Genomic DNA, 25070 nt, shown 5'->3' on the forward strand with positions numbered 1-25070 from the left:
CTGTTAGTGAATCTGGCTTCCCTGTTGACAGGAGGTCGCAAAAGGTGGTCACGTGACCCCACGATATGGCAATCATCATAAATATGAATCATAAATTTTGATCCCATGACCATGGGGATGCTGCCACAGTCATGAGTGTGCCACTATGACTGATAGTTCTTCAATGGACTATCCACGCCCAGTCGTGTTGGGCAATTCATGTTAGTTTTGTTTGCTGCCTTTTTTTACCAAAAAGGTAAAAAATAAAATAATAATAATAATAATAATAATAATAATAATAATAATAATAATAATAATAATAATAATAATAATAATAATAATAATAATAATAATAATAATTCAGTTGTCCCACACCTTTCTAGTGGGAGGAAAAAAAGTGTGGAACAAGCAACAGCTGCTCTTCACTTGCAAAGTACTGTAGAAGAAGTGGGTTATCTGGAACCTTTAAAGTCAAGGTTCAGGTCTACACCTTTGAGAGTACTTACAAATCGTCCTCAAGGGGTATAGGAGTCTAAGGCAGGTTTATAGGAAAGGAAAAATATATATATTGAGACACTCTGTCCCAAAGTTGTTCTGAACTTTAAAGATGATACTTTCACTTCAGTCTAGATGTAAAGGATTGGTATGTGCAGACACCTGCTTTCTTTTGGGGTTCATACTTTAGTTTATCAAGATAAAAAATAGGTAAAGGTAAAGGTAAAGGTTCCCCCGCACATGCGTGCTAGTCGTTTCCGACTCTAGGGGCCGGTGCTCATCTCCGTTTCAAAGCCGAAGAGCCAGCGCTTGTCCGAGGACATCTCCGTGGTCATGTGGCCGGCATGACTAGACGCCAAAGGCGCACGGAACGCTGTTACCTTCCCACCGTAGTGGTCCCTATTTTTCTACTTGCATTTTTACGTGCTTTCGAACTGCTAGGTTGGCAGAAGCTGGGACGAGTAACAGGCGCTCACTCTGCTACGCGGCACTCGGGATTCGACCCGCCAAACTGCCGACCTTCCGATCGACAAGCTCAGCGTCCTAACCCACTGAGCCACCGCGTCCCTTAGATAAAAAATACAGAAATACAAACAAAAATGAAGATAATGAGATAACAGGGGAGGAAAAAGGGAAGAAGAAAAAGTGTAGGGTAAAGGAGAGAGAAAAAAGAAAAGCACTGACTCCTGACTTCTCTTGGTGTGGTAGAATAAGGAAATAACATACAGCCTCAACTTTTTACTTTTACATAATAATATACACTAGCCATTTATTTCTATAACAACAAATCCATCTAATCAAGAAAACCAAAATTTCATTTCTTCCACCTCAAGCACAAAGTCCAAAAGTGGTTTCCAATTAGCAATTAATTGCATTCTTTAATCAAAGCAGTCAATTTAGCTGGTTTCTTGATTTCGGTCAAAACATTGGCAACTATGATCTGATCTCAAGTGGCTGATTTTCAAAGGAGCTTCACCCAGAATTATCAAACTAAGAAGTTAAAATGACTGAAGTCATAAATGAGTGAATGCGTAGGTGTTTCTCAGTAAATTGTGCTGTTGGTGGATTAGATGCCTTTTAAAAAGATCTCCCAATTTAAACTACTGGTATCACCTGTGCACCAAGGAACATGGGCAGCTTCCCGAAGTATTCATTAACTTTAAAACCATTGTACCCCTTCTGCATTAGTGTAGGAAGTGCCAGGCAGCTGCCAAATCTCCATCTTGTCTGGATCACATGTCTACTTTGCTTGCTTTGTCCTAAGCTCATCCAAAACTGTTAAGAATCAGCAGTTTAGGACTTCCATTACTGCATCTATATATACTATTAAAACTCTTGTGTCTGTAACTTTTAACTGGGTGAAACAGTGAATCGAAAGGCAACATTTTTTGGAACCAAGATATTGCCAATGGGCTAACTTTAAGAACACACCCAAAATCTAGGATCCATAACTCTTGTGGAATTGCAATTAGCGAAGCTGTGGTGGCTTCAGTGCTGCTGTGTTGCTATACAACCATCCAGAGATTCAGTACACCATTCCCACCATAGCCTTCTGGAGGCTGGATAAATTAATCCCACCATCCACTGCTGAAGGACAGTCAGTTGTGGTCAAATTGGCAGGAAGTCGGAAGTTGCTCCCACTGCTTTTTTTTTTGCCCTTGGTCATTCTATTTCTCTGTTTAGATAAGGAAGTAACTCTAAAACTATGACTTGGTAGGTCATTATTAGTCATTATTAAAGATGGAAATGAGAGGCACAGCTGGTTGTCATATTCCTACTATGGACATAAAAAAACCCAGGGGTCATTAGAGGCACTACAGGAAAAATAAAACAACAATGGCATTAAATATAGATTTTATTTCCAATGTATTTCAGAAGTTTGATGTTTTATCAAGGGAAACATTTAAAATATGGAAAAACAACATTCGAAACACTTATTCTTGAAATACTGTATAGGATAAAGACTTATCACTGAAAACCTGAGAACTAACATATGTCTTTTTTTTTACTTATATCGGTGACATTGTAAGCAAAAATATAAATTTATCTGGTTCCAGGTAGATTTTTAATAGCACGGGAAGGGTAATATAGTATAAATCTTCCAATTTTATTTCAGATGCTTACCATTAAATGACCTCAAAACAGAGCTCAACAATGCTATCTTGGTTTGATCCTCTATAGCAGACATGTCAAACTCGCAATGTCACGTAACGTGTCGCGATGTGTCGTGACTTTTTTTCCATTGCCGGCAATGGGGTGGGTGCGGTTTCGGCATGATGCATCCAGCTCGTGGGCCAGCAGTTTAACACCCCTGCTCTAGAGTTATACTATTGAAAAATCCAGAAAAATCAACCTACTTGGAATAAGTGATCACTAAGATGAATTTCATTATAAAGTGTATACCTCAAATCAGATTAGTAAATATAAAAACCAGTTGTTTGAAAAAAAACAATAGATAATATACAGATTTATATTATATCTGAAAAGATCAGCAATGACAAGCATCCTGTTGTACACATCAAAATAATGTTGAAAGTAAAATAGATTGGTCAAATAGACTATAATTTTCTGCAAACAGTTGAATTTTTGTTGTGGTTTGACATTTAAAAGGTTTTTAGTTGGTAGAAAGTTTTTAAACTATTTGTCTACAAGAACAGAAAATTAAAGTGCTCAGTGAAAGACATGTTGGAGTTTTAAACATTATGTAAATTTGGTAAATTTCTGCATTATGTTTTAGTTTGGAATGAATTAACTTCAAGGCAGCATACTATCACCAGGCTGTACCTCAAATACTGTACCTCAGATATGGAAATATCTTACTGGAAACCTGTTCAGATTCTTGGGGGGAATCTATGAAGAATCGCAGAGGTAAGGATATGGCTGAAGTCCTAAGTGGGAAGAGTCAGAGTTTAAAATAGATGGAGTTATAGCCATTCATTCACCTACTAACTAATGTTTACTCAGTCAAGAAAGAAAACAACACTGAAAAAGTGACTTATGACCATTTTTCACACTTATGACCATTGCAGCATCCCCATGGAACATGATCTATATTCGGATGTTTGACAACTGACTCACGTTTATGACGCTTACAACATCCCGAGGTCATGTGATCACCCTTTGCAACCTTCTGACAATTAAAGTCAATGGGGAGACCAGATTCACTTAACAACCGTGTTACTAATTTAACAGCTGCAGTGAGTGGTTCAGTTAACAAATGTGAGCAGAAAAGTTATAAAAATTCACTTAAGAAATATCTCACTTAGCAACATAAATTTTGGGCTCAGTTGTGGTCGTAAGTCCAGGACTACCTGTATTAGTCTTCAAGATGGCTCAAAACTCTTGTTTATTTGTTTAACGGTTTCTAGGCTGCCTTTTAGGGAGAATAAAAGCCGAGTGATACAAAGGAGCCCATTCTGTAGCCCATTTGATGAGAAAATAAAATAGCCCAGTGCTAAGTTCTTTTTTTTTCTCTCCCAGACCCACCACTGAGAGATCCCTTTGGAGAAGACAAGGGCTCCTGGCATTGCCAGCATGATCAGTGATCTGGATCTGCTTTGCTTCCATCCTGTTTCCAATTGGTTGAGCAGCAGTCAGGTAGAGTCTAGGAGAAAGTGCAGTAAGAAAAGGTTTCAACTCCTCCCTCCCCCAATCTCTTTTCCTCTTCACAGCTCCTCAGCGGTTTCCTAGCTGAGCAGAACCGAAGCGGAAGATTTCCTTGGGAACATTGCTTTAGGTTCCTCCAGAAGCCATTTTCCTTCGCTTCCTCCATCCCTGAGCAGGCTGGATGGGAAGGGCTCAGGCCCACAGACTGAAGGTTGCCTGATTCTAGTGTCACGTTTGCAGAACACATCTTAATCTAATCAGAATGGAACAGCCAACTTCTTCCCTATTATCTTCCCTATTATCTCTGGGAGAGAAATCTTTTGGGAAACAGCTCAGGGTAAAAAAAGCGTTAGGAGTGCAAAGCTGCATATGCTCCATGCAAGGTTTGCAAGCAGGGATTTCCCTACCCCTACCTTGGTTTGACTGAAGGCAAAAGGAGAAGGGGATGGCATAGGATGAGATGGCTAGATAGGGTCATCGATGCAATAAACATGAATTTGAGTAAACTCCAAGAGACAGTAGAGGAAGGGGGGAGCAGGGAGGGGGAAAGAGGCTGGCATGCTATAGTCCAGTGATGGCGAACCTTTTAGAGACCGAGTGCCCAAAGTGCAACCCAAAACCCACTTATGTATCATTGAGTACCTGGTGGGCATGGCCCATTGGGTGGGTGTGGCCCATTGGGTGGGCGTGACCCACTGGGTGGGCATGGCTGTGGTGGTAACAGCTGACTGGGTGGGACTAAAAAGTTTAATCAATCAATTCCAACTTTGCGAGATTTTTTTTCCCGCAAGAAGTTGAAATTGATTGATTGATTGAACCTTTTTTTTTGCACATGGCGGCGGAGGCTTAAAGCGAAAAGGTTTTATGAAATCCAGCTGAAGGCCTAGGACTGGGGCAATGGCACGCATGCCCACAGAGAGGGCTCTGTGTGCCATCTGTGGCACATGTGCCATAGGTTCGCCACCACGGCTATAGTCCATAGCAGGGGTGTCAAGCTGCTGGCCCACAGGCCGGATGTGTCACGAGAAAACCATGTCCACCCCATTGCCGGCAATGGGGAAAAAGTTCCAATACATCGTGCAACATTATGTGACGTTGCGAGTTTGACATGTCTGGTCTATAGTGTTGCCAAGAGCCAGACATGACTAAGTGACTGAACAACAGCAATCTTGGTTTACAGCACTATGTGCTGTATGAAAGAATGGGTCTCCTGCACCAAGTAGCAAAAGCATACTTTTCCAACTTTGGGTTATCATGAGACAACTTCTCTCATCATTATACTTTAGAAATAATAAAAATGATCACAGTTTTTCAAGTTCAGCAGTGATACATCATTAAAGCAAAGAGAGGGGGAGAAAGTAAAGTGAAATGATTTTCTTGGGGTGAAGTTACAGTATAGACCAAATTCAAGAAGACAGTGCCCCCCTTGTTCATTGTTCTGATCCTATGCCAAATGGCTTGTTAAAATGCACATTTAGAGAGAGGAATTTTAATGGTTTTCTCAAACAACTTACATTAAGCGACTAAGTATTTTATGTATCTCTTGTGTAATAAGCAACTCTGTCTCTTCTGGAACAGAAAGAAACGCAAAGCTACATGGACATTCGGAACGTTGCATTTACATCTTACATAAAAGGATGAAATGCCATTTTCCCTCACAGTTGCCACTTGCATCCTCATTACTGAGCCTTTTTCAGACTGGTGACCCCTCCAAGATATGTTGGAAATATAACCCAATAGTCACTTATTGATTATGAGGCGTTTTGTAGCATTTTTTTTCTGACTAACACATTTCATTCAAAGGCATGAATTGTTGTGAGAGGCAGTTCACACCATCAGATGCAATTGAGAAGCTAAGCAAAATGGGAGGAGGGGAAGATAGGTTGATTAGGCAGATGTAGGTTACTTGTAAAACAGTCTATCAGCATCTTATCAATTAACATGTATGTAGTATGTTAAAAACCCATTGCGTTTGTTGAGAACTTCTAAGATTGACAGAAACTTTTTGATGAGTTCAACATTTCTTGCTGGACGGTGCTATGAGAGTCCCATTTTTCTAAAATAATCTCTTCGATGGACATTTATGGAGGCTGTGAGAGGCTGGAATGTTCTGATACTGTCTATTTCCTCTTTTGTAAAACTGTCCACTAATTCTTTTGCTGATTTGTCCTACTTATAATCCAGAGAGATGTTACTGGCAGATGATGGCACATAGGACATTGGAGAAGACCATGTGAATCTTATGTGGGTATTTCCTGGGATTTATGATGATGAGGCATAATTGTCCTAGTGTTTTCTTATTGCTTGTGAGAATCTGCTTTATGTTGGGTGGTTGTCTGTGTGCAAATATGGATATGCCACCCAGTACCTGAGAAAGTACAATGTCCAGTAAAGGCTGCAGCCTATTAATATGTGAACTGTAGAGACAAGCAATGGGGTTCTGTTGTTCTACTGTTCTGTTTCTATGGTCTGTTTTTTTTAATAAGTCCTCCCTGAGAACTGATCTGGCTCTGTTCAGTTGCCTATTGATCTCATGGGTGGATAGTTAATCTCCTGAAGAAATTTTTAAGAAGAGATTACACACTGTTTGTCTGAAATGGTATAGGGCAGGGGTAGGCACCCTTGGCTCTTTTATGACTCATGGACTTCAACTCCCAGAATTCCTGAGTCAGCATAGCATAGCTGACTCAGGAATTCTGGGAGTTGAAGTCCATGAGTTATAAAAGAGCAGAGGGATATAGGGTTTTCTGCTTGAGCAGGGGATGGGACTAGAAGACCTCCAAGGTCCCTTCCAACTCTGTTATTCTGTTAATTTGTTACTCTAATCGGGCTATCCTAAACACAAATGTATTTTCTGGTTGTTGCTTTTTTGGTCAATAAAATGTATGGGAAGAAAGGACATCGAGATTCAGATTCCGGCTGAACCATTCCCAAGATCACTTGAGGTTGTGCAAATGAATTTTAAAAAGAAGCTTATGTTATGGGCACTTATTTTTTTTCATCCTAAATTTAGACTGTAGAATATAGTGTTTCTTTTCTAAAAGATAAACAAATAGATTGCTTCGGCTATAGACATAGCAGTTTTTTACCCCCTAGAACAGGGGTAGGCAACCTTGGCTCTTTTATGACTTATGGACTTCAACTCCCAGAATTCCTGACCCAGCATGGCTCAGCTTGGAAACTCTCCCTGTCCCCTCAGCATGGCTGGCTCAGGAATTCTGGGAGTTGAAGTCCACGAGTCATAAAAGAGCCAAGGTTGCCTACCCTGCCCTAGAAAATGTAAAGCTTAAGGCAGTTTGAAAGAAGGATTTTTTGCTTCTATATTTACCCCACTTTAAGTTTTGATAAACACATATCACTTTTTAATTGTTTCAAAACTACAAAACTAATTTAATCAGAAACACCACTTGATCTTGTATGAGTACGGGATTACAGCTTCAACAATTCCCACCTATCAAGGGTAATCATGCAACAATGGCTAAAGGAATCTGGTTTTGATATATTCAAGTGCAAACAAAATTTGTTAACTTTTATTTTTAAAACATAAACTACAATGCAGCTGTAAATTTATCCTATGGTAAGATGGGTGGCCAAAAATTAAATAAATTTAATTTCTCAGCTATAGACTTTTGCTGTGTTATAGGCAGCGGAGGGATTCAGCCGGTTCCCACCACTTCGGCAGAACCAGTAGCTAATTTTTTGTTGCTCCGGCCCAGAATAGACTTCCGGAAGCGGCCTCCACACAGAGAACTGGTTGTTCACATATTTGAATCCCACCACTGGTTATAGGCCAAGTTCTCTATGTTAGTAATGTGATAGGAGGTAAACTGTTTTAATTTATGGTAGTAAGAAATCCAAAAGAGTCTGATTTCATGTTTTCTGATGAACAAATATTATTTATGTTAGAAATAGGAAAGGAGGACTACTGTAGTTTTCACACTTTCAAAATCCGTGCCATTGTACAAACTTATCTAGCGTTTCTTTAGAACTTTAACAGGAAGGAAAGGGGCAGGTTAGTCGCACAGGAAAAAGAAAGTTGCCTGTTTTACCAAAATCTAAAAATAGTTTTTTTCAGTTTCATGGGCAATCTGTCAAAATGACACAATTGCATGCAATCCAAAAACCAAATGAATGCTTTATTGCTTTTGCATGTAATTATTATGTAATTTTGTATGTAATTATTAGGAAAATACAGAAGGATTTTGGAAGCCAGTCCAAACTAGAAGAAAGGGTAGGAGAAAAGAATAGTGAATGAATTGCTGCCCCTTGAGTCTACAGCTTCAGGCCAATGTGAGTCATTTTGCTTTGAATAAAGGATTCCTGGGATCTGTGGTTCTGTGGTAGAGAGACATATTCTACCGCAATATGCATGTGAATGAAACTGCATAGACAAATCATTCAAAACTTTGGATTGAACTGTCATAATTATGCTGATGGTATCCAGCTCTATTGTTCCTTACCATTTAATTCCAAAGAACCAGTGGATAACTTTGAATATCACCCCAGCTAATAAGATAGGGAACAAAGAAAAAACTGAAATTAAGGTTAAATGTTGTGTTGTTGTCAAAAGGAAATTGGACTAGGTTTTGCAGTACGGTTATTGTAGTGAATGATGCATTCGCATAATTATAGCACAATTATAGCTAGAGCACTATTCGTATGCCATTTGAGTTGGCAATAGTTATTTATATTTTGGTTGCATCCCATCTTTACTATTACTATTACTCTTAGTGTTTGGAAGTTGCAGTTGGTGTAAAACGTGGCAACTTAGTCTGGCAACTATGCATATTGTCCAATTTAAGGTGGTCTTGGCAATAAAGCACCTACACATCACAAACCTTATATAATTGCAAAATTGGACTGACAATTCTGAAATGAAATCAAGTTAATAATAATAATAATGAAAAAATGTGACTGAAAACTTACAAGAACTCATACAAAAATAAGGCTTTGTGCATGATGTTCTGAGTTTGTTGGTGTTCTCACATAAGAGTCCATTGGGACTGGACAGCTAATAAATTCAAATAAATAACTAAATAAGATCTTGCAAGTTTTCAGGAAATGTTTGGCTACATTTCACAAATTTTAGGGCAGTGTTTGTGGGGGAGATGGACAGACCATTGCACAAATTTGTGTAACCAAGCCTTGGTCCCCTATTAAGATCACCCATCTCTGCTTTGAAAGGAAACAAAGTCATTCTTGTTTTCTCAAACCTTTACCACTATCTCCCTTAAAATGAATACATCTGTGCCACATTGTTTTTTTGAAGGAATACAGTTCCGTGACATAGAAATAGACTCTTCTAAACTAAAATGACTTCCTTTCCTCTTTCCCTCTATATACTTCTTGTGTTTCCATAATTCCTATGCTTATCATAGTGGTGTTGGTCTGTGTGTGTCCTGGGGGGTGGGGGCTGGGGTTCCTGGGAGGGAGGAGTGAAGAATTCTTGTGGGTTGATGGCAAAAAATATATAATCCCAGCAGCTTCATGGAAGGCATGAAGTTGCAGCCTTACTACTTGCTCATAAACCTCTCCCCAAAAAGGGCAGATTGGAGACTAGCCACAAATTTTCCAGAACTGTTGCTTTCAGATATATTAGAACCACCTTCATCACTGCATGTAGCCAATCATATATAATAAATATCTCAGGAGGACAGCCAGTAGAAACATGCACGAAAAAGTCAGGTGACTGATTGACAGTCCCAATGATTCTGTCCGTTTCTTCAGAAATTACAGGACCAAACACTGCACAGTTAACACAAGAAGATCCAAATCCATCTCCAAACTGGCCAGAGCAACTTCACACAACAGGTTCCTAGAGTATACTTCACAAGGCCCCCGAAGAAGCTCTTGTGACTTCTCCTTTCCCAGCAACAAATAATGCTATGCTGACAGAGTTGGAGGATATTTTCTAAATTCTTGGCAAAAATATCCAAGCTACTGATCCCCAAACATCAGTGCTTTTTTTATCTCACTTTTATTTTCATTCAGAAAATGCATTTTATATAAAGCATAACAGCAATGGATAATTCATTACACCATCCTCACAGATGGATAGAAACCACTAGATTCAATCGAATAAACTGCATTCTTATTTCTCATTGTTTTACTATAAATCACCTTCAGTTAAAGAAACAATATTGAAGGTGATTTATAGCAAAACAATGAGAAACAAGAAATTTTCTGAATGGGAATAAAAGTGAGATTAAAAACCACTGATGCTTGGGATCAGCAGCTTGGATATTTTTGCCAGATCAGAAAATAACCTCCAACAGTGTAATTTTATGGTAATTTTGTCATGCTGTATAAAAAAAATTCATACAGTATTACACGGATGGAAGGAAGGATACTCATTCTCCATCAGTTACGGATTTTTTTTTCCTTCCTTGTGTTTTCCCACTAGATAAGGGTCTGTTTTTTTCAGATCAACCAAGTGTTGGTCCATTTATTGTGACAGGAATTGACTTAACCAGCTTTGGTTAAGTCAATTATGGGCTGAGAAATTATGACTTGCCCAAAGTCACCCTATCACTTTCAAGTATGTAATGGTCAGTCTCATCCAATATTTTTCAATCATGGCAACTTTAAGATACTTGGACTTAAACCTGAAGTCTAGACATCTTAAAGTTGCCAAGATTGAAAAATACTAATTGGTACAGGAGTGCACTTACTGCATTTGAACAAAACCTTTGTCCATCAGCAGTGTTATTTTGAGGGCCATTTAGAAATCTGGAGTGTGTTCAGTAGTTAATAGCCTTAATTTCCCCACTGTTTCTGTTGGTTAAATGATCTAACTTAAATGTCAATAGCTTACTTATTTCATCTAATAGTTCTATCTATAGTGTGAAACAATGGACTAATTTTAGTGGGTTTTGTGTATAGGTAATCCATGAATTTATGGACTGTTTTCCATTTTTATCTCCTTTTTAACATATAATTAAAATATCATTTTAAAAAGGAAATGAGTAATGATAGCTCCTGTGATCCATTTTTACCCTTTTTTTTAAAAAAATAAAATAAACCTACAAATATTGCCAAGCATTTTGATAGTGGTTCCTTAGATTTCAAAAGGTTGGAAGAAAGTTATTCTTCTGGCATCTCTGCCATCTGCCAATCTGGTATGCTTGTATAACGACTCTTGCCGTGCATTATATTTTTTTTTAAATCTCCATGTAGATTCTTTCAAAGCATCCTCAAACTGAGCAGAAGCCAGAACAGCCACTGCACCCATCTCTTAGTTCTGGGCATCAGGCGAAAGACAGACCCCCTGCTTTACATACCTACCAAGGACACTAGTTGCTAAGAAAGCCAAGAAGAATGGCTCTTTTGACTGAATGTGTAGATTTTGCTTTTGAAGGCAGTAGTGATGGCTGGAGCAGGGCACCACAGGCCATGTGACAAGGGCTGATTCACAAATGAGCTTTGTCATATGCCACTGCCCGGACACCTGCAGCTGCTCCAGTGTTGCTGCTCACAATAAGGGCACTTTGTTTGAGTCTAGTCTCCCAAAGAGGGAACAAGTGAACATAAAAAGGCAAAGTTTTTGCCGATTAAGTCATCGAATCCCCTCCAAATAAAGCTGTGGGTCGAACTCTTCCCTTCAGTCAAGTGTTCATCTGGAAGGATCTAAGTGACTGAATCATAGAGATGAGGCCTTACAAAGGCTTCTCTAGTTTCTTAACCTCAATTTATTCTATTTTGCTTCACTTTTCTGGCCAGAGCTGACACAAAACTCTTTAACAGAATGGCTCGGAGTTTGTGTGGAAGAAAAAAAAATGCCATTCTATGGGGACAGAGAAGAATTGGGCTGTTTTGACAAGATTGAGGCTTGTGGCCTTATAGTTCAGGCCTGACTGAGGTACTGCACATAATAGATGATTTTACCCCCCTTTTTTTCTCTGGTTTATCTTGATATTTCATGTTCTCCTGTCTTTGCTTCTAAAGTGGTTATGCTAGGATTATTTTTTTTTATTGAAAAGTTTTAACATACAATTTTTCCCTTAAAAAATCCCCCCTCCCCCCCTTCTCCCTCCCCCCCTTCCTCTCCCCCCTCCCCCCCTCCCCCCCCCGACTTCCCAGAGCTAAATACAAGGTATATATAAAAAAAAACAATCATAAACAACCATATACTAACAACCATAAACTCTAAAATCTATCACTCTCTAGCTTATATAGGATAAAACAAACCTTAGTAATATTAAATATATATAAATATATATAAATATATATAAAAAAAACTAATATAGAAAAAAAAACAAAAAAAGAAGACTTATAAACTTCTTAACCCTATACTTGTTCTGAATAAACCCAAGCCATTTTCTCCCTTCCATAATATAACGTTCCTGCGAGTAATCTTTCAAATAGGCCGAAATCTTCACCATTTCGACCAGGTCAAAAATCTTTAAAATCCACTCTTCTATAGTCGACAGTTCCTCTTTCCAGTATTATCCCCGTAATTAAATTCAACATCAACTTAGTATATTCCATCAGACTTTTATCCAAAAAGCCTTAACCTTTTTACAAGTCTACCATATATGAAAATATGAAAATATATTACATCTTTATCACCACACCTCCAACATTTAGGCTAATAATTCAGATACATGCTTAGCTTTTTTAAAATCTAAATACCATCTATAAAACATTTTATAAAAATTCTCTCTTAGATTTCAAACTTGTATAAATTTTACATTCCTCACCCAAATCTTTTCCCACCTCCCACTACTTGACTGTAAGTACGTTGTGAAAGTTCCATAGACTTCTGCTGATCTTGTTCTTTTATCTTTTTTGATCGTTTTAAAGCAGCACGCGTCACCCTCTGTTCTCTGGGATCATCCAAAAGTGTTATAACTTGATCTCCTCCAGCACCATTCTCCTCTGTCTGTCCATCTTCAGCCTCTTGATATTCTCCTTCTCCAGATCCCTTTGCAGCTTCCAGAAGTGTTAATGAGGTTGCTTTTAAAACATTATTGTAAAAATCACGCGCTTGCATCACAGTAACCAGACGGTACCTTTTACCTTCATGCATCACCATCAACCCAGCTGGAATCTCCCATCTGAACCTTATATCTCGTTGCTTGAGCTCTTGCACAAGAAATGTAAAATCCTTCCTTCTCCTTAAAATCTTTGGAGGAATTTCTTTTAGAACCAGAACTTCTTGATCAGCAATCACGACCTTAGTATCATAGGCAGCTTGTATAACTTCATCTCTAATTTCCCTTTTTGTAAAATAAACCACCACATCTCTAGCCAACTTTCTCTGTCTAGCAATCCATGAGTTCACACGATACACTTTATCCATGCCTCCTTTTATTTCAGATGCTGGCTGATTCAATACCACTTCGAGAGCCTCAGAAACCAGCTGCTTTAGATCTTCCTTAATATTCTCCTTTAAACCTCTGATTCTAATGGCGAACTGCATCTGGAAATATTGAGCAAGACTCAATTCTTTATCCATTTTGTCTCTTAAATCTTCATTCTCCAATACTTTTGCTTCTAATATGGCATTCTTTTGAGTCGAATCTTTGACTTTTTCATCCAAATCTTCCACACATTCAGCCACTTTATACACTGAAGACAAAATGTCTACCTTCATCACCCTGTACTTCTGTTCCATCCTCTCCTCCATTCTCTCCTCCAACTTCTTCAATTTCTCCTCCATCTGTGCAAATTTATCACCCATTGATTCCAAAATTGATTCCAAGATTACCTGGGTATGTTTTTCAAGAGCATCTTGTAAGTCCTTCGATGTCACTACATCAGGAGGATGCAATGCCTGCAATGATGATTGTTGCACCGGGGAAGTTCCAGCACTCCGAAGAGTTTTAGGGGGAGGTTTAGCCGCCATCTTTTACTTTCAATTGTGACGCACTTTCACTTAGAGTTTAAAAAGTCCATCAAGCTTGAGAGTAGAATAAAATAATCCTCTTCACCTTTTCCTCTTGTACCGCTCTGCCTGCTCTTTTTATTCCATAGTCTTTCCTTCAGGCAGGGGTGGTCGCAGACGCCTGGCTCTGCTCCATAAAGTCAGGAGCAGAGGCGCTGGCCAGCTGGGAGCGACCCAGGCTACGGGGGAGTTCAATCCTTCGGCCGCCCAAGCTGCAAGCTCAGGCGGCCCCGGAGAACTCGACCCCTACCTGGGGCCTCACCCCCTCCTTTTCTCCCGAGGAGGGGGCTTCAAATTCGCCCAAACAGCTGATCGGCGCTGTTTCGGGCGAAAAAACACTCAGCTGAGCCGCGGGCAGCCCGGTAAGGCTGTCTCCGTCGCCGCGGAGCCACTGGAAGTCCTCGTTATGCTAGGATTATTGAAGAGTGATAATTTTTCAGATGTTTTGTTGGTAAGTAAAGAAAACAACAGTTACAGTATCTAATTCTAATACCACTGGCTGGTTCATTTATTTCTAACCCTCGCTATTCCCCAGGAGAAAGAGACTAAAGTGAGTTTTTAAATGTAAATAGAACATTGCTTTATTTATTTATTTAATAAATATAAGTCAACATGCGCTGTGTGAAAGGAACTGAAATGTGTTCTACACTGCAATAGTGAAGAATAGATTTGTGTATGCCACTTAGCTACTGCTGTTTATTCAACAAAAATCACTTAATCCAGGTTATATTACAAACCCACTGTCGACAGTAATCAGGTTTTGAAAAACTGCAAACAATATATGCAGTCCTCGATTTACAGCCATTTAATGATAGTCTGATGTTGCAATGGCTTTGGAAAAAGTACTTTGCAATCTGTATTCACACTTACAACTGTTTCAAACCATTGAATCGCCCCTGTGGTCACGGGATTGCAATTAGTGTGCCTGGCAAGCGGCTTGCATTTATGACCAGTTGCAGACTTCTGCAGTCACATGATCACAATCTGCAACTATTTTTGCCAGTTTCCACCAAAAACATTCATTGGGGAAGCTGGACCTGCTTAACAACCATGTAATTCACATAGCGACCATGGTGGCTTATTTTATAGCTATTGAAAAAATGGTCATAAAATTGGGCATGGTCACATGGTCACCAGACATACGACTGCACCTTGATTTACCACCTGAAATTTTGATCCCTTTTGTAGTCATAAGTTTACAAGGAGTGGCAGCACTTGTGAGAGGAGTCAAAAGAGGAATCAGTCTAGAGTCTCCTAAAGGTAAAGGTTCCCCCGCACATGCGTGCTAGTTGTTTCCGACTAGGGGCCAGTGGTCATCTCCGTTTCAAAGCCAAAGAGCCAGCGCTTGTCCGAGGACGTCTCCGTGGTCATGTGGCCGGCATGACTAGATGCCAAAGGCACACGGAACGCAGTTACCTTCCCACTGAAGTGGTCCCTATTTTTCTACTTGCATTTTTACGTGCTTTCAGACTGCTAGGTTGGCAGAAGCTGGGACGAGTAACAGGCGCTCACTCTGTTACGCGGCACTCGGGATTCGACCCGCCAAACTGCTGACCTTCTGATCGACAAGCTCAGCGTCTTAACCCACTGAGCCACCGCGTCCCTACATAGTCTCTACATAGCTACAAATGGATTAAGTCCAACCTTCTTGAATTCCATTGGTCCTTATTTAATGCCAAGATAATGCTAACCCATTAGTTGAATAGATTCCTGGGTATAGACATGTTTAGCAATAAATCAGTTTAATTGGAACTTCACATCTGGTCCTGATATTTCATGCCTAACATTAAGTCAAAGATCACCTGTAGTTTGGTTCATTGCTTACTCTTGTGCAATGCTTTGGAACCCAGTTATTTTCACCAGGAAGAAAATAGTTACTAATCTTTACTGAGAATTTGAAAACTTTAAAAGGCTTATCCACATGCAACAACTCTTCAGTACGGAATATGGTTCTTCAAAAGCAAAATATCTCCGTCTTTTCTGCTTAATGCTTTTCTGCAATTCTTTTGAGGTAGCAACAGTGTTTATGGTTGTTGATCCTATCTGAGTGCTGACAGTGAAAATTTGTAGAAGAGAAGCGCTGACAAGGTAGTAAATTTCCCTGACCTGGATTGTGTCAGATAATAATACATTATTCCCACAGTCAAACAGAATGGATCATTTATAACACATGGAATTATTTAAATTATAAAATAATGGAGGATTGGCAAGAATGTCAGAAAAATCTTGCTGAGTTCCACCAAGAGTCCTTTTAATCTCTTTGCCCAAGTCAATGTGCTTCAGATGTGAACGGCTACAGTGTGTCATTTGCATACAGGTAGTCCTTGACTTACAACCATAACTGAGCCCAAAATTTCTGTTGCTAAGCGAGACAGTTGTTAAGTGAATTTTGCCCTGCTTTACAACCTTTCTTCCCATAGTCATTAAATGAATAACTGCAGTTGTTAAGTTATTAATACGGTTGTAAAAAAACCTGGCTTCTAGACAGAAGGTTGCAAGAGGTGATCTCATAACACCAGGACACTCCAACTGTCATAAATATGAGGGTGTTGCCAAGCATTTGAATTTTGATCACGTGACCACGGGGATACTAAAATGGTTATAAGTGTGAAAAATGGTCATAAATCGCTTTTTTTCAGCGCCGTTGTAACTTCAAATGGTTACTAAAGGAACTGTTGTAAGTGGAGGGCTGCCTGTATTGAAATTCACCAACCTGAAAGGCACCAGAGATTTTTCAAAGACCTTATTTTTGATTGTCAAAGATATAAAAACTAATAACAGCAGTCAGCAAAGGACACAAATGCTTTATTCAGTACTGAAAGCTAGAAACTGTAGCAAATCTTTCAATTCATTTGCCTAATCTTTTTTCATGTAAAAGCTATTCAGATTGGCAGCCCTGACTGCATTTCATAATAGTTGAACCTACAAATATCCATAAACTAAATGCAGTTAAAGGAGTGGCCTTCGGTCCACTTCATTCTTCACTTTTCACAGGAAGGTATGTCATATAGCTGGAGATCTCTCTCCTTTGCACTCAAGCATCCCCAAACATGCATTCTAATGTAGGCAACAACTGACAACCTGGAAGTCTCTAGAGGTATTTTTTTTTAAAAAAAAAGTAGCAAGAAACACACTATGCAACAACCACACCTCTGCAAACATCATCATCATCATCATCATCATCATCATCATCATCATCATCATCATCATCATCATGAAAAATCCTAAAATTGCCTAACATAGGATGGGTTCCAAGCCATAACCAAGTATATAACATAACCAAGTATAGGACGTATCCAAGTCAGTGTAACCTAGCTGAATTAGTTTGAGTAAACGGTTAGAATGATCTTCAAACTGGTGACAAAATGCTTAGAAGGCTCAGCCACAATGACCAGGAAGGCATTCCACAAACAGGAAGTTCTGACTTAGGATATCCTCTTTCAAGTCAGTCAATGGTGAATTCCTGGTCAGTGTGGCACCCTCTTCCTCAGGGGGTGGCTCCTCTCTCATTTGGTCTAGCACCTGCTGTGAGACGTTTAGACACCAGCTGAGGCGACAGCTTATCCCTCAAGATAACTAGCTGACTGTTGTCGTGGTTGTTATGCTACTGTATGAAGTGGAATTTTAGTAATGTTTCTTCCCAGCTTTTTCAACTGTCCTTTATGGAGACAGTGTTGCTTTCTGCTGTTTTTATCTTACTAGTTTTGACTTGTTCTGCATTTTGTCATCTTGCCTTTTGATAGTGTTTTTAAAGGTATGTTTTCCAGTATCATTTTGTATTACTTTATAAGACCCATAAATAATCTGTAATACATGCATACAGTGTAAAATATACTGTGCTTTCAAGTCAGTGTTGGCTTCTGGTGATTGCAGTTGTCTTGGAAATATTTTAGAAATGGCTTGTTCTTGCATCCTTCCCAGGGCTGAGTGAGAGGGACTGGCCCAAGGTCACCTGATTGGCTTTATGCCTGACATGAGACTAGAACTCACAGTCTCCCAGTTTCTAGCCTGGTGCCTTCACCACTACACTAAGGCCTGCCTGCCTGCCTGCCTTCCTTCCTTCTTTGAATTTTAGACCTAGTGCATGTGCTCTGAGAGCCAAAACCTCACACCCAATTTCCAATTAATGTACAAACAATTATATTCTCAACGAAAAGTAACAATTTTGTATTGCTTAAGCCTTTAGCACTCCTGCTTTGGTACCTAAGTAAACAAAGAAGGAGCCAATGTAAACATTGCACAGTTGTCTCTGTGTAAACATTATACTTGTCTTAGTAAATACTTTAATTAATGAAATATATTAGCTGCACATTCATTCCTATATATTATTGCATCTGCAGGCCCCAAAAAGCAAAATTACAAATGGGTGTATGTGAGAGTCAATTAAAGCAGAACGGACCACAGAAATATCCTCTGTATGATAGTCTTCCCATAATAATGAATCCCACATTTCACTTATCCATTATTCTATAGAAATTGCTTCTCCAATATGTTCCCTTTTGGGGGTTTCTGACTAAAATCAGCCACAGAAGGCTGAAGAAGTAAGACTGGAAGAGGGAGGGTTAAATATTGTTAGATTCTCCCCTCTGGAACTGAAGCAGATCTTCAAACAACAAAATAGAAACCATTCTCTGCAAGGGTCTCTAAAAAAAATCAAGAGGGCTGGGGTGACCACATGTTTAAAGCCTTTTTATTTGCATTGCTGGTGCAGCGGCAGCCACCACCTTGAATATTTTGTATCTCTCCACCCTTGCAACCAATTTCCAGGCCATAATGTAATTTGTTTAATTTTGGATTCATATTATTGAACCCACTATTTGCAATTTACAAACTATAATTTATTGCCTACTGCCTTGTGTGAATCTATCCAAGTTTGAGAGGTTTGCAACAAAGTACAGCCAGTTCACACACTTTTTTGTGTCCCCACAGAAACTAGCCTTTCCTCATTTTCTATTTCCGATTCTTGAGCTTGTCATCTTCAAGAGATTAAAGATGAGGTGGGAACAGCCTCTGAATAAGTTTGGATCAACATATCAAGTGATGGGATCCTCTTGTGGGAAAACAGGGCCTGATAATTCCCCACGCTGGGATCAGCCTGTTGACTTGTTAGTAGGAAAGACATTTAATCCAGTTTAAGTACTCCTTCTGCAGATAACATCAACAACTTCTGCACAGCAGGCATCTAATGAGCTACTTCAGCAAAAAGACCACATTTGTAAATAGCAAAAGGAAGGCATCAAAGCACAAAAAAGGGAAAAAGAAAAAGAAAAAGGCCAGGACCATTTTACAGGGCCGCCTCAACTTCTGTCCACTCTACCAACTGCCCTTTGAGAAGGATCCCCAAATAATTATTTCTATCCAATAAAGCAACATTTGTTAATCTTGGCAACTTTAAGTTGGATGGACTTCAATTCCCAGAATTCCCCAACCAGCTTAAAGTTGCCAAATTGAGGAAACCCCACTAAAAAGTATTTTTGCTGTTTTTATTTAAGATTGTTAATGTCAGTCATAAATAATGACAGGCAGGATATAAATAATATTAAACAATACATAGGGGGGGGGGGGAAAGCAAGGGGCAGTTCTGTTGTGAAAACATTTTGCAAAAAATAGTGGCACGTTTTAGGTATAACCGGCAAAAGAAAATTATTTCATTGAGTGATTCCCCACAATAAGATAAATGATTGAGCAGACTCTTACCCAGAACCATAGCAGCCTCAGTAAGCAAGACGTTAAAAACCAAAACCATTTAGACCTGAGGTGATGACAGTGGGGCTGGATTGCCTGAAATGTCAGGTATGAATAGTAGCTGCATTTATCAGTGATTTGGAAGCAAGATGACAGCCAGGGCAGGGGTGTCAAAAAGTCAAGATGGTGGCAATCATATCCCCACCTCTTTTTAAGCTGCATGTAAAAAAAAAGAGGCTGGGTCTTTGATAGTACAGTTGTGGCTGCCATCTTAACTTTTTTGACATCACCTTCTCACCATGGATACTTTTAATTAATCTTGGAACTTCATTCAGAATCAAAATCAGAATACAGCTGGAAGGGAGCTTTGAGGTCTTCTGGTCCAGCCCGCTGCTCAAGCAGGAGACCCTGTACCATTTCAGACAAGTGACTGTCCAGTCTCTTCTTTAAAACCTCCAGAGATGAAGCGCCCACAACTTCTGACAGCAAGCTGTTCCAGTGTTAACTGCCCTCACTGTTAGGAAGTTTCTCCTTAATTCCAGGTTGCTTCTCTCCTTGATTAGTTTCCATCCATTGTCTCTTGTCCTGCCTACAGGCGCTTTGGTAAGTAAGTTGACCCCCTCCTCTTTGTGGCAGCCCCTCAAATACTGGAATAGGGCTATCATGTGCCCCCTAGTCCTTCTTTTCTCTAGACTGGCCAAACCCAAATCATGCAACCTTTCTTCATAAGTTTTTGTCTCCAGGCCTTTAAACATCTTAATTGCTCTTCTCTGCACTTTTTCTAAAGCCTCAACATCTTTTTTGTAATGTGGTGACCAAAACTGGCTTTATAAAGCGGTACTAATACTTTGCATGATTTTGATTCTATGCTTCTGTTTATACAACCAAGGATTGTGTTAGCTTCTTTGGCTGCTGCCACACACTGCTGGCTTATATTTAAGTGATAATCCACTAGGACTCCAAGGTCCCTCTTACAATTACTGTTTTTGAGCCAGGTTTTGCCTAATCTGTACTCGTACCCTTTTGGGGTTTTGAAGACTTATGGTAGAAGCTCTAATAATGTCTGCACCGATGAATAATGCAAACCCATTCCTAGAGTTAGAAAAAGAGATGTATTTGCCATAGATCTCAGGCTAAATTTTAGCAGCCTGCAAGTCTTGAGATGAACTTTCCCAGATGAATTGCTATTAGTTACTTACATTACTCTTATTTTCTACAAGTCTTTGTTGCCTTTCCACTTTATTTATTGTAAAAATGAGGCACAATATTGACATTTTCCATTTTTCAAAGAGAAACTCATCAGCCAGAAGTAACTATAATGTTTAAGATGTCTGAATGAACAAGAAGACAGAAAGAGCAACAATTAAGAGGGGAAATATCAAGAAAATGCCTGCTAAAGCATGGTAACATCAGTCACCCCTCTCGTCACAGGGACAAGATGGTGCACATATTCATTAGAAGATGGAAAAAAATGTATACATTTGATACTAACCAATCTTTTCCATCCTTAACTATGGGGGGTGAGGTGTTACCCCCCGTTGATAGGGCCCGCAACTTGGGTGTCCTCCTGGATTCACGGCTCAGTTTGGAAGATCATATAGGAGCCGTGGCCAGGGGAGCTTTTGCCCAGGTTCGCCTGGTGCGCCAGTTACAGCCCTATCTGGACCGAGATGCCCTACGCACAGTCACCCATGCGCTTGTGACCTCCCGGCTAGACTACTGCAACGCTCTCTACATGGGGCTGCCCCTGAGGACCACTCGGAGGCTTCAACTGGTGCAGAATGCAGCCGTGCGAGTTGTAATGGGAGTCTCCCGATACTCCCATGTAACACCTCTTCTCCGCGAGCTGCATTGGCTTCCAGTTGCCCTCTGGGTGAGATTCAAGGTGCTGGTGATGACCTATAAAGCCCTAAATGGCATGGGCCCGGATTATCTAAGGGAGCACCTGCTGCCAGCATCAATTTCCCATCGTCCTGTGTGCTCCCACAGGGAGGGCCTCCTCAGGGTACCGCCAGTCAAGGATTGCCGACGGGCGATCCACAGGGGGAGGGCGTTCTCTTTGGGCGCACCTGCCCTATGGAATCAACTGCCAACGGAACTCTGGACTGCCCCCGACCTTCGTTCATTTCGCCAGGACCTAAACACCTGGCTCTTTGAGCTATCTGGTCTGGACTGAGGGGTTTAATGTTTTTAAATTGTGATTTAATTTTTGTGGCTAGACTTAATTTAATTTATTTTAATTTATTTTAAGTTTATAATGGATTGTTTTTAAATTTTGCCTTGTAAACTGCCCTGAGTCCTTTGGGAATAGGGCGGTATATAAACCGAATAAATAAATAAAATAAATAAATAAATACTGGAAAGTGGTGTGAGGGCAAATGAGAACTGCTGTCCAGTAGCAAAAATTCTGTTTCTGATTTTCTGTACTGGCTGCTTTCTCTCACCTCAGCATTAAATCAGACTTTTTTCAAGGTTGTAGCTGTCTATCTTCGGTACAGATTTACTGGTGTCTCAGGAGCCCCTTTTTTATTCCAACCAAAGTGTTTTGATAGGAAACAATCTCGAAAAGGCAAATTGCAGGTAATGGAAATTTATTCTTTGTAAATTGGTCCCATCTGAAATTGCTTGTTCAAAGGAGGGAGGGAGGGAAGGAAGAAGAAAGAAAGAAACTTTCCAAATTTAGTTACCCGTATTTGCATGTAAGGTAGCGATTAGCCTGCATGATTGCCCTTCAACTTAACATACTAAGCAGACCTTGACGTTTCCAAATGTCTCGATGTACATTTCTTTTTCCCCTCTCTCTAAAGTTTTCTGGGATTACATTATGCTGGTCTGTGACTACAGTACTGAATTGATCTGAGGGTATATGTGTGATGAGGGTATTTATGTATAGATAACACCCAGATAAGAAAGACACCTACAGATCTTAGTAGTTGATACCGTACTTTCCAGCAGACGTTTACAGAGTTCACATATTCCATGATCCAGGCAAAATTTGTCTTTTGAGGTTGGCCTTGACTTTACGCAACAAAACAGTGAAAGATCATAGCACTTTATGACTGAGGTTGGTTTTGTTCTCGCTGTTATTTAAAATGCAGTGCATTAAAAAAAAACCCTGTTCAGAAACAGAGGAAACCATGCACGTTTTGAAAAATAGATCAGCGAGAAAGTAGCAATTCCTAGAGCAGCAAAGCTGAACCCGTAGGGCAGGGGTAGGCAACCTCGGCTCTTTTATGACTCGTGGACTTCAACTCCCAGAATTCCTGAGTCAGCATAGCTGACTCAGGAATTCTGGGAGTTGAAGTCCACGAGTCATAAAAGAGCCGAGGTTGCCTACCCCTGCCGTAGGGCAAAAGGTGGAAGATCTCAATCTTCCCCTCCAGAAGGAAAGTCCTTTGGTAGGAATATGGGTCCAGCCAACTTCCTACCTTGGTGCTATGACCAGTATTATTCTTTCTTCTCCCATCACTAATATTCAGGAGAATCCTTGCCCTGGCCTCTTCTTCCTTAACAGTTGCCCTGAGACTGACAGAAGATCTCACCATCTGATCACTCTTACTTTCTAGTAACTGGGAGTAATAACAGCAACAACAATAACAGCAGATAAACTCCACAGCATCACCTCTTGACCCGTGTAAACCTCAGAGGCGTATGTCGCCAGAGTAAACAGGTCCTCCCTATTCCCTTTGTTGCAGAGTTCGAACCAAAGCACACTGTGTAATTTAAAATGCAACTTTATGAAAAACAAGAAAAGGGAAAATGTAAACTTTCTTTTGAACTTTAAGGTAGTCACTCGCAGAACTAAATGGGGCGGGCAGAATAAGGCAAAATCATAGACCTCACAAAGTACTAAAATACCAAGAACTGAGTCTGCTTTACACGATACAGTAGTTTTCAGATGCTAAGGTTACTCAGCAGGCACAGTTGTCAGAAACAAGATATCCAAGTCAATAAAGCAGACCAGCACACAAAACAAAGAAGAGAGCCTTGCCTAATGCATCCTTGGCACTGAAGGATATCTTCCCCTGTTTGCTGTTCCTGGATAATCCCCGATTCAAGTAGATTGCAACTTTAACTCAGAGGCCACGGAACAATTTAGCTCAGCTCATGTGTCGCCCAGAGGCTTCTGGAGATCTGATCCAGATTTTCCTCCTCCTCCATTCCCCGGAGCAGTGTTTTTCAACCTTGGCCACTTTTAAGATGTGTGGACTTCAACTCCCAGAATTCCTCAGGCATATATCTTAAAGTGGCCAAGGTTGAAAAGCATTGCTTTCTCTAGAGAGAAGGCAGCTTCACATCACTGGAGTACTACCGTTTTTTTCAAAGCCATATGTCTTTTCATTCTCCATCTCTCCCCGAGGCTGTCATCATTCCGCATTCATCCAGCCTGCTTCAACCATTTTCTGCTTTTCTTTTTCCAGTTAGGTCTTTCAGTGATCTCAGCCTCCCCGGCCTCAAGATCAAGACTTTTGAACCAGAAATAGGAGACTGAGGAAATCTCTTCCAGAGCTTGCCCAAGCAAGCCTCTTGCCTTTTCCCTCCCCTTTGTGAGGAAAGGATTTCAAAATGACTAAACGTTTATTCCCTGCAGCCAAAAGTGATGGGCTCTGTGTCTATGGGCTAAGGGGCGTTTTTTAACTTGGGAAGCAAAGACGTTGCTTTCCATTTCTGAATAAGATTCAAATGATCAGACATGACTTGAGTGAGTGTGGAGGACTGGATTTCCTTGCCTTACCTACCTGAACCAAATGATTGACTGAATGGCTCACCTATTCACTACACTAACTTTATTGTTGCTTTACATCTTTTCCCAGCCTGTCAGCTGAAGACATTTTGACACTCCAGGCAAATAACAAGTTGACGCCCTCCCCTCCTTTCGGTGTAAAGAAGGCAGCTAGTCTGATTTTGAGCTGTGGGAATTGCACTGACAGCTACAGTTGCTTAGGGCAGAAATGTCACTTATGTCAACAGCCAAAAAGTGCTAAATATCTGTTAAACTGTGAGAGAAGTGGGAAAAAGAAATGCTGTACGCTCTATATAGAAATGTTGTACCATGGCTCTCCTCCACTCCACGTTGACAGAAGGCACGCAACTCTATAAAGTGGCTTCATCATAGTATACAATAAACACTCTTGTCCCGTCCATAGCATGCTAAGTATTGGGGCTGCTTCCACTGAGTGTATTTCTGTAAAATAAATCCTAGAAATTGAAATGGAACTGTGAATGCCATTGGCTGAGGGATAGAAGAAGCAGGTGACTCCAAAGCAGAAGGAGGAGGAAGAGAGGCCCCAAAATCAGAAGACTCAATATGAGAAAATGTATGTTGGATGGAACCGGAGGAGGATGGAGGAGAGAGGATCTGTGTCGATCTCAGCAGAAGCCGGATGATGCTCACCTGTAGATTTTAAATAGCCAACCA

General features: G+C 40.2%; 1 long non-coding RNA gene across 1 annotated transcript; it reads left to right on the forward strand.

Annotated features, from left to right (window-relative positions):
• Window positions 1-3316: 3316 nt before the first annotated feature.
• On the forward strand, window positions 3317-24590 carry LOC308662114. Its single transcript, XR_014025104.1, has 3 exons — window positions 3317-3342; window positions 3955-4071; window positions 24466-24590. It is a non-coding gene; the product is annotated as an uncharacterized lncRNA (long non-coding RNA).
• Window positions 24591-25070: the final 480 nt, after the last annotated feature.

The sequence above is a fragment of the Vipera berus genome (assembly GCF_964194415.1).
Source record: "Vipera berus genome assembly, chromosome: 2".
Taxonomy (NCBI): domain Eukaryota; kingdom Metazoa; phylum Chordata; class Lepidosauria; order Squamata; family Viperidae; genus Vipera; species Vipera berus.